Here is a 9,825-nt window from a genome sequence, read left to right on the forward strand (position 1 = left end):
CTACCCCATGGAAAACAGTCCTACCTCATGGAAAACAGTCCTACCGCATGGAAAACAGTCCTACCGCATGGAAAACAGTCCTACCGCATGGAAAACAGTCCTACCCCATGGAAAACATTCCTACTCCATGGAAAACAGTCCTACCTCATGAAAAAAAGCCCTACCTCAGGGAAAACAGCGCTACCTCCTGGAAAACAGTCCTACCCATTAAAAAAAAGTCCTAACTTGTGGAAAGTAGTCATTCATCGAGGAAACCAGCTCTACCAATGGAAAATTGCTCTAACTTCCTAGGGCAACAGTCCTACCAAGGAGGAAACAGCCCTAAATCATTGGAAACAGCCCTAAATCGTTGGAAACAGTCCTACCTCATGGAAAACAGTGCTGGTAAAGGATAATTATTGGGTCCAATGGCTACATTACATATATGATCTAGACCGTACTCAAGCATGTTCCTCCTTTCTGTCATTAGGGGATGATTAAAATTAATTAGGGACAACATAAAAAAAAAAGAAATCAATCTGAATTATGGCCTTTAACAACTGCAAATGCAAAATCAATGGGAGTATCCTCAGCTCCAGACTGTGAGATAATACAATTGTGAGAGACAGAAATGGAGAGAAAACAGGGAGACACAATTGGAAATATAAAAGCAGCAAAATAAGATGAAAAGACAAAAAAAGAGGAAACCTGATGTTTTAGTGAAAGAAAACAGAAAGATGGAAAGAGAAAAAAAGAACAGACTGGTATAGGAGGATTACTTTTTACACCAGCCTAGAAAACAAACAAATAATATTGAAGTAATTTATGTTAAATTTATAAAAGTTGTGTGGCACTAATACATTTATCACAGTTTTAGGCCTTCGCCACAAGTCCTGGTGATTTTGGTACTGGAAAAACCATTATTGGTGAGTAGATAAAAAGACAAAAGCAGCAGCAACAAAAGTAGGATGCAGAGCCTCCCAGGTACACACCAGTCCTTTGAAATATATTCCCAAAAAAATAGAGGCAGTACACCAAACAGATGAAAGTAATTACGTGCTATTTAATAGCCCATATGATGACGTTTCGGTCCAAAGATGTGGACCTTTTTCAATTCTGAACCTTGAAAAAAGTCCACATCTTGGGACTGAAACATCACCATATGGGCTATTAAATAGCACGTGAATACTTTCATCTATTTGGTGTGCTGCCTCTATTTTTTCTTGGATTAGATACTGTTAGGGCTAGCGGAACTCACCAAATAATAAGACTGATAGTGTACGGTGCGTTCGTAGCCCGGGGTCCACCGTGCAGAGATGGAACCTGCTGCTGAGTAATGACGGACTATATGGCGGTACTCATAAGTATACTCGCGTGGGTTAAACTTCACCCAACGTGAAGGAAGCGATCCAGTTGCGTCACAGGATCGCGGTACCGCACATAGAAGGCGAGCAAGCAGTCAGCGAACTTAACCCCAACTAGGATTGAAGTCCGATTAGACCACTTGCTGACACAACACCGCAACTGGGTGTGTTAGGCAACTCTTATAATAAGAGCACCGAAGTGCGAACTGTGCCGTGCTGGCAGGCACCACTAAGCACCCAGATGTGGGTCAGGAAGCGCACTACTGGCGCTTGGCGCCGCACTGGCGGTCACAGCAATAGACGCTGATACGTGTGTGACACATTGAGTGATTTGTTGGGCGCTAGATAGCAGCCATACTCCATACGCGAACAGTCATACAATAGGGTAGGGGTATTTAATGAACGACTTGCACTCACAACAAACACACGTATTCAATTGTACACTAGCGCATGGCCGTGCGGTCATGCGCAGTTTATATAATTGCAGGACAGGAAGTGGCCACAGAAACTTTGCCCTTCCAAGACCTGCCAAGAGGACCAATGGAATGCGCTGCAGAGCCAGAGCACATGACCCTCGATCTCCAACGGGAGATCTTGCTCTGGGCATGCTCAGTGTGCGCAAACAAGGACTTAGTCCCAGGGAAGTCCGCTCGCCGCTGACCAGCACTGACTTTAATGGCAGGAGCTGAAGAAGCAGCAGTAACTCTCTGTACAGAGTGAGAGCGAGCAAGACAGTGGGAGCGACGTCCCTGCTGAGCAGACTCCACTGCGGCTGGAGGAGAATGGGAGACCGCAGCGGAGATGGATCGAGATTCCCCCTGTGCAGCAGAGGAAACTCGACTCCTAACATTACCCCCCCTCCTAGGGCCCCCCCTCCTTGGGCCTCGCCACGCTCGAAGGCAGCAATGAGCTGTGGGGCCCGAATGTTTTCAGCAGGCACCCAAGACCTGTTCTCTGGACCATAACCCTTCCAATCCACCAAATAAAACTTTTTGCCGCGTACCACCTTGCACCCCAAAATAGCGTTCACCTCGTAATCGTCCGTAGACGAACCCGATGTCCCGGCAGATGACTCGGAAAACCGGGACATGTATACGGGTTTCAAGAGGGACACATGAAAGGTGTCGGTGATACCCAAGCGTGGAGGAAGAGCCAGGCGGTAGACCACAGGATTAACCTGTTCGAGAACCTTGAAGGGACCCAAGTAGCGAGGAGCAAACTTAGTGGACTCAACTCGCAGCCTGATGTTACGGGCGGAGAGCCACACCAAGTCGCCAGGGGCAAAAGTCGGAGCGGGGCGCCGATGAACATTGGCGGAGGACCTCATTCTCTCCTTGGAGGCCCGAATGGCATCCTGCGTGCGATCCCAAATGTCCCGTGCCTCCACAGCCCAGTCTGCCACCCTGGGATCAGCGGAAAACACAGGCATGGGCACAGGAACACGCGGATGCTGGCCGTAAATTAAGAGGAATGGAGTCTGACCGGTGGAGTCGGCTACGGCATTGTTAAGTGCAAATTCTGCCCACGGTAGCAAGGATGCCCAGTCATCCTGTCTGGCAGAAACAAAATGTCGCAGATATGTGACCAAGGTCTGGTTGGCCCTTTCTACCAACCCATTCGTCTCGGGATGATATGCCGAAGAGAGATTTAACTCAATACTGAGTAGACGACATAGCTCCCTCCAGAATCGAGACGCAAACTGGGGACCCCGGTCACTGACAATTTTGTCTGGCATACCGTGTAAGCGAAAGATATGCTTGATAAACAAGACAGCCAATGCCCGTGCAGATGGTAGCCGTGGAAGAGGCACCAAATGCACCATTTTAGAAAAATGATCGGTGATCACCCAGATAATGGTGCAATTACGAGACTTGGGTAAGCCAACCACAAAGTCCATCCCGACCATCTCCCAGGGCCTGTCAGCCACGGGCAGAGGATAAAGCAAACCAGCTGGCCGTTGCCGAGGAGTCGTGTTCCTGGCGCAAGAGACACACGCCCGAACGTACTCCGCGACATCACGAGCCATATGCGGCCACCAGTATGTCCTCGCCAGTAACTCTGATGTCCTTTTAGTACCAAAATGTCCACCCACCCTGGACGAGTGCGCCCAAGAGAGAACCTCCGGTCGCAAACTAGATGGAACAAAAGTCTTGCCCGGGGGCACAGACTCCAGCGAAACCGGGGCCACGGTTCTCAAACTCTCGGTGGGGACAATAAGCCGAGGCTCCTCCTCCTCCTCCGCAGATGACACAACGGAGCGAGAGAGAGCGTCGGCCCGAATGTTCTTCTCCCCAGAAAGGAAATGGAGGGTGAAATGAAACCGGGAGAAGAACAAGGACCATCTGGCCTGGCGAGAATTCAACCGCTGAGCTGTCTGCAGATACACCAAATTTTTGTGATCTGTGAAGACTTGGAAGGGAAAACGTGCTCCCTCCAAGAGATGTCTCCACTCCGAGAAAGCCAACTTCATGGCTAGCAACTCCCTGTCCCCGATGGAATAATTCCTCTCTGCTGGTGCGAAGGTCTTGGAGAAAAAGAAGCAAGGATGCTTCCGACCTTGAGCATCCTTTTGGAAGAGGACTGCTCCAGCACCAACAGAAGAGGCATCCACCTCCATGATAAATGGCTTATCAACATCGGGGTGATGAAGAATGGGAGCGCTAGCGAAGTGTGACTTTATAGAGATAAAGGCCTTGGAGACCTCCTCAGACCACAATTTGGGATTCGCCCCCTTCTTGGTGAGGGCAACCAAGGGAGCTACCAAAGTTGAGAAATGCGGAATGAACTGGCGATAATAATTGATGAACCCCATAAAGCGCTGCACCGCTTTAAGAGAATGGGGTTCCTGCCAGTCCATCACAGCCTGTAGTTTGGCAGGATCCATAGCCAATCCCTGGGCTGAGATGATGTAGCCTAGGAAAGGTAAGGACTCCTGCTCAAACATACACTTCTCCAACTTGGCATAGAGGGAGTTTGCCCGTAGGAGGTCGAAGACTTTGCAAACATCTCTCCGGTGGGAGTCAATATCTGGAGAGTAGATGACAATATCATCCAGATAGACTACGACCGAGGTGGAAAGCATATCCCGGAAGATATCGTTCACAAAGTCTTGGAAAACGGCTGGGGCATTACAGAGCCCAAAGGGCATCACCAGATATTCATAGTGCCCATCCCTGGTGTTAAAAGCCGTCTTCCATTCGTCCCCCTTACGGATGCGAATCAGGTTGTAAGCACCCCGCAGATCTAATTTAGTAAATACCCTTGCTCCCCGAAGCCTATCCAACAGTTCAGATATCAAAGGCAAAGGGTATTTATTCTTAACGGTGATGGCGTTAAGACCCCTGTAGTCTATGCATGGACGCAATTCCCCACTCTTCTTCTTCACGAAGAAGAACCCTGCCCCAGCAGGTGACACTGACTTCCTGATGAACCCTCTTGCCAGATTTTCCTGGATGTACTGTGACATTGCCTCCGTCTCCGGGAGAGATAGCGGATAGACTCGACCCCGGGGAGGCTCAGCACCAGGCAAGAGGTCAATAGGACAGTCATAGGGGCGATGGGGCGGAAGGGTCTCCGCCGCCTTTTTGGAGAATACGTCTGCATACGACCAATACTGCTTGGGTAGAGAGGAAAGATCTGCGGGTACCTCAGTTGTAGCTACCTGAACGCATTCCCTCTGACACCTACCCCCACAAGATTCACCCCATCCCAGAATTCTGCCTGAGGACCACTCGATATGAGGAGAGTGGTACCGTAGCCAAGGTATTCCCAACAGGACCTCATCAATTCCCTCTGGAATGACGAGCAGAGAAATAATCTCCTGATGAGATGGCGACATGGACAGAGTAAAAGGGATGGTCTGGTGAGTTATCTGTGAGGGCAGAGTCGACCCATTCACCACTCGTACCGTTACAGGTTGAGCTAGCATAACCAGAGGTATTGCGTGGCGTTGGGCGAAGGCAGAAGACATAAAATTGCCCTGCGCCCCAGAATCCACGCAGAGCTCTACCGAGTGGGAGAATGAGCCTATAGTAATTGTCCCCTTAAAGGACAATTTAGAGGCAAACGTCGCCGTGTCTAGTGTACCTCCACCTACGACCACTAGACGCTGACGTTTCCTCGACTGCTGAGGACATCTGGTGGCTAAATGTCCAGACTGCTGGCAAACATGACAGACCCTGAGTGCACAAGCGGTCCGGGACTTAGGTCCCGCTTGTGACACTTCCCTGGCCTCATGTGACTCAGGAACCAGGACCGGAGATTCCAGAGGTTTGGCGACAGTAGGAGCCAGCCGAAACCTCTGCCTACACTGGGCTCGCTCTAACCTCCGCTCGTTAAAACGGAGGTCAATTCGAGTGGAGACTGTTATTAACTCCTCCAGTGTGGCAGGAATCTCCCTAGTGGCCAGAGCGTCCTTTACATGGTCAGCCAAGCCCCTCCAAAATATGGGGATAAGAGCTTTATCCGACCATTCCAGCTCAGATGCTAAAGTGCGGAATTGGACGGCAAAATGACTGACCAAGGACTCACCCTGAGTTAATGCCAGCAGTTGGAGCGCAGTGTCATGGGTGACTTGAGGTCCTAAAAAGACCTGTTTTAAAGTGCTCAAAAACAGAGGAGCACTCTGCACCACATGATCGCCACGCTCCCACAGCGGCGTAGCCCATTCCAACGCCCTGTCCGACAATAGAGACACAATAAATCCCACCTTAGCCCGCTCTGTGGGAAAACGTGCAGCCAGAAGCTCGAGATGAATAGAGCACTGACTCACGAATCCCCTACAAAATTTGCTATTACCAAAAAATTTTTCTGGCAGCGGGAGGCGAGAAAATGTCGGAACAGGGGTGGCAATGGACAAAGTTGCTGCAGCCACGCTGGCAGCCTGTACAGCAACTGCAGTAACATCCACAGCTGAGGTTGCGCTCTCGAGAGCCGCCAACCTACCCTCCAGCTGCTGTATATACCGCAGGGATTGCTGTTTGTCCGTCATCACTAGCCAGACCCTGGCGCTAGTGTAATGTTAGGGCTAGCGGAACGCACCAAATAATAAGACTGATAGTGTACGGTGCGTTCGTAGCCCGGGGTCCACCGTGCAGAGATGGAACCTGCTGCTGAGTAATGACGGACTATATGGCGGTACTCATAAGTATACTCGCGTGGGTTAAACTTCACCCAACGTGAAGGAAGCGATCCTGTTGCGTCACAGGATCGCGGTACCGCACATAGAAGGCGAGCAAGCAGTCAGCGAACTTAACCCCAACTAGGATTGAAGTCCGATTAGACCACTTGCTGACACAACACCGCAACAGGATGTGTTAGGCAACTCTTATAATAAGAGCACCGAAGTGCGAACTGTGCCGTGCTGGCAGGCACCACTAAGCACCCAGACGTGGGTCAGGAAGCGCACTACTGGTGCGTGGCGCCGCCCTGGCGGTCACAGCAATAGACGCTGATACGTGTGTGACACGTTGAGTGATTTGTCGGGCGCTAGATAGCAGCCATACTCCATACACGAACAGTCATACAATAGGGTAGGGGTATTTAATGAACGACTTGCACTCACAACAAACACACGTATTCAATTGTACACTAGCGCATGGCCGTGCGGTCATGCGCAGTTTATATAATTGCAGGACAGGAAGTGGCCACAGAAACTTTGCCCTTCCAAGACCTGCCAAGAGGACCAATGGAATGCGCTGCAGAGCCAGAGCACATGACCCTCGATCTCCAACGGGAGATCTTGCTCTGGGCATGCTCAGTGTGCGCAAACAAGGACTTAGTCCCAGGGAAGTCCGCTCGCCGCTGACCAGCACTGACTTTAATGGCAGGAGCTGAAGAAGCAGCAGTAACTCTCTGTACAGAGTGAGAGCAAGCAAGACACTGGGAGCGACGTCCCTGCTGAGCAGACTCCACTGCGGCTGGAGGAGAATGGGAGACCGCAGCGGAGACGGATCGAGATTCCCCCTGTGCAGCAGAGGAAACTCGACTCCTAACAGATACTGCTTTGTGGGGGGGGTTTCGGTGCTTGTCTTTTATTTTTAAATAAATTAAAAAAAAGTTGGCCTGGGCTCCCGGTAAAGTCAATTGCTAGGGTCTGATGTTACTAATATGGGAAAGGGCCAATATCCCAAAAGGTTCCCAGGCAATTAACAACAATGCAAAGCTGTTTGCTTAACCTTTACTAGTTAGTTTACGGGGACCATCAAATAAAAAAATATGTAGGGTCCCCATGTAATTTCTAACCAGCAAAGGTTAAACAGACAGTTGTGGATTGATATCAATAACCAGGGATATTGGCCCCCCTCCCAGGCTAAGAACATCAGCCCTCAGCTGCCCGAGAAATGGCGCATCCATAAGATGCGCCAAATCTGGCGCTTAGCCTCACTCTTCCCACTTGCCCTGGTGAGGAGGCAAGTGGGGTAATAGGGTTGATGTAAGCAGTTTTATGGCTGCTGACATCAAGCCCAGGGGATAGTAATGGAGATTTCTCACAGTGCTGGCGGTGACGTAATGAAAGTTGTGGGTTCTGAATAAAACTCCCATCATTGTTACCTGGTCGTGCTGATCTCAGGGAGACCAGGCAACAATGTTGACCGCTGCCTTCAGCGCCCGGCAAATAGGAACAGTGTGAACTGTAGATTGTGAGCCCTCGCGGGCAGGGTCCTCTCTCCTCCTGTACCAGTTATGACTTGTATTGTTTAAGATTATTGTACTTGTTTTTATTATGTATACCCCTCCTCACATGTAAAGCGCCATGGAATAAATGGCGCTATAACAATAAATAATAATAATAATAACTGTACCACTTTTAGCAGGAGCCAGTACAGATGTCATCTGTGTGTTATCAGTGTGCACGTGTGCGGCACACACTTTGTCTGTGGTGCATGTAAAAAAAACTGACATGATTGCGGATTTTTAACACGGGCGCATGGTCCAAGTGGTAAAACCTGCCATGTGCGCACTACCAATGAATACAATGGGCGCTTATGTGTCCGTATTTGTGGTCCTTAAAAAAACTGAGTGCATACGGACACAAAAAATGGACGTGTGAAAGGGGGCCTAACACTGCCCTAAAATGAGAAAATTAAATATACACCTCCTATGAGCAAGTGAAGATTTGTGGTAAAATGTGTGACCTTTTCTGGTGTAAAGATCAAAAAATGTGTCTAAGGGTATAATCACATTTTACTGTATCGGCAAAGTGAACAAGAATTCTGATGAAGGAAAGAAAGAAAAAAGTAAAGAGAGAAAGAAAGATGGAAAGAAAGAAAGAAAGAAAGAAAGAAAGAAAGAAAGAAAGAAAGAAAGAAAGAAAGAAAGAAAGAAAGAAAGAAAGAAAGAAAGAAAGAAAGAAAGAAAGAAAGAAAGAAAGAAAGAAAGAAAAAGAAAGAAATGGAAGAGATGGAAAGAAAGAAGGATAGAAAGAGATAGAAAGAAAAAAGGAAAGAGAGAAAGAAAGAAAGAAAGAAAGAAAGAAAGAAAGAAAGAGAAAGAAATGGAAGAGATGGAAAGAAAGAAGGATAGAAAGAGATAGAAAGAAAAAAGGAAAGAAAGAGAAAAAGAAAGAGAGAAAGAAAGAAAGAAAGAAAGAAAGAAAGAAAGAAAGAAAGAAAGAAAGAGAAATGGAAGAGATGGAAAGAAAGAAAGATAGAAATAGATAGAAAGAAAAAAGGAAAGAAAGAAAGAAAGAAAGAAAGAAAGAAAGAAAGAAAGAAAAAGAAAAAGAGAAAACAAGAAACAGAAGAGGGATAGAATGAATGATAGAGAAAAAAAGAAAATGAATGAAAGAAAGGACAATAATGAAAAAGAAAAAGAAGGAAAGAAAAACTTAAAAAGAGATGGAAAGAACGAAGGATAGAAAGAGATAGTAAGAAAAAGAAAGAAGGAAAGAAAGAAAAAATAAAGAGGGGAAGAAAGGAGAGAAAGAAAGAAAGAAAGAAAGAAAGAAGAAAAGAAAGAAAAAAAGAAAGAAAGAAGAAACAAACGAAGAAAATGCTATGTACAAAATTAATATATGTGAAATTGATTAGTGAGGGTGAATGAAAACAGAGAGGATAAGGAATAGGAGGAACAGGAGTGAGTAGACGAGCAGGGAAAAGAGGCAATAGACCATGGAAGAGAGGGAATGAGCTTGTGAAGGAGAAAGAGAGATGTAGAAACGAGGGACTGTGGTCAGGGTATACAAAGAAATTAGGAGCAGAAAATGAACTAGGACATAGGGAATTACGGTGATTGAAAACATGAATGGGGAAGAATGAATTAACAAAATATTAAACAGAAAAGATAATGGGACTGAGCAATAAAAGAGAATTTACCAGAAAATACAAATATTAATTGTGAACCAAGTTTCTAATTTTTTTTTAAAAAGGAATACAATTACAGTTATGAGTCCATTTAATAATGTATGTACAAATATATTCATTACTGGCGAATAAACACAAAAGTGCTAAAAACAACAGCAGCCATAATAAGAAGCAACAAA

General features: G+C 47.0%; 1 protein-coding gene across 2 annotated transcripts in view; it reads right to left on the reverse strand.

Moving 5' to 3' along the window:
- The window catches only part of C7H7orf50 (chromosome 7 C7orf50 homolog), a 257,785-nt gene that overhangs the window by 178,111 nt on the left and 69,849 nt on the right, over positions 1 to 9,825 (reverse strand). The window lies entirely within an intron of this gene.

Source organism: Ranitomeya imitator, chromosome 7 (assembly GCF_032444005.1).
Source record: "Ranitomeya imitator isolate aRanImi1 chromosome 7, aRanImi1.pri, whole genome shotgun sequence".
NCBI lineage: Eukaryota > Metazoa > Chordata > Amphibia > Anura > Dendrobatidae > Ranitomeya > Ranitomeya imitator.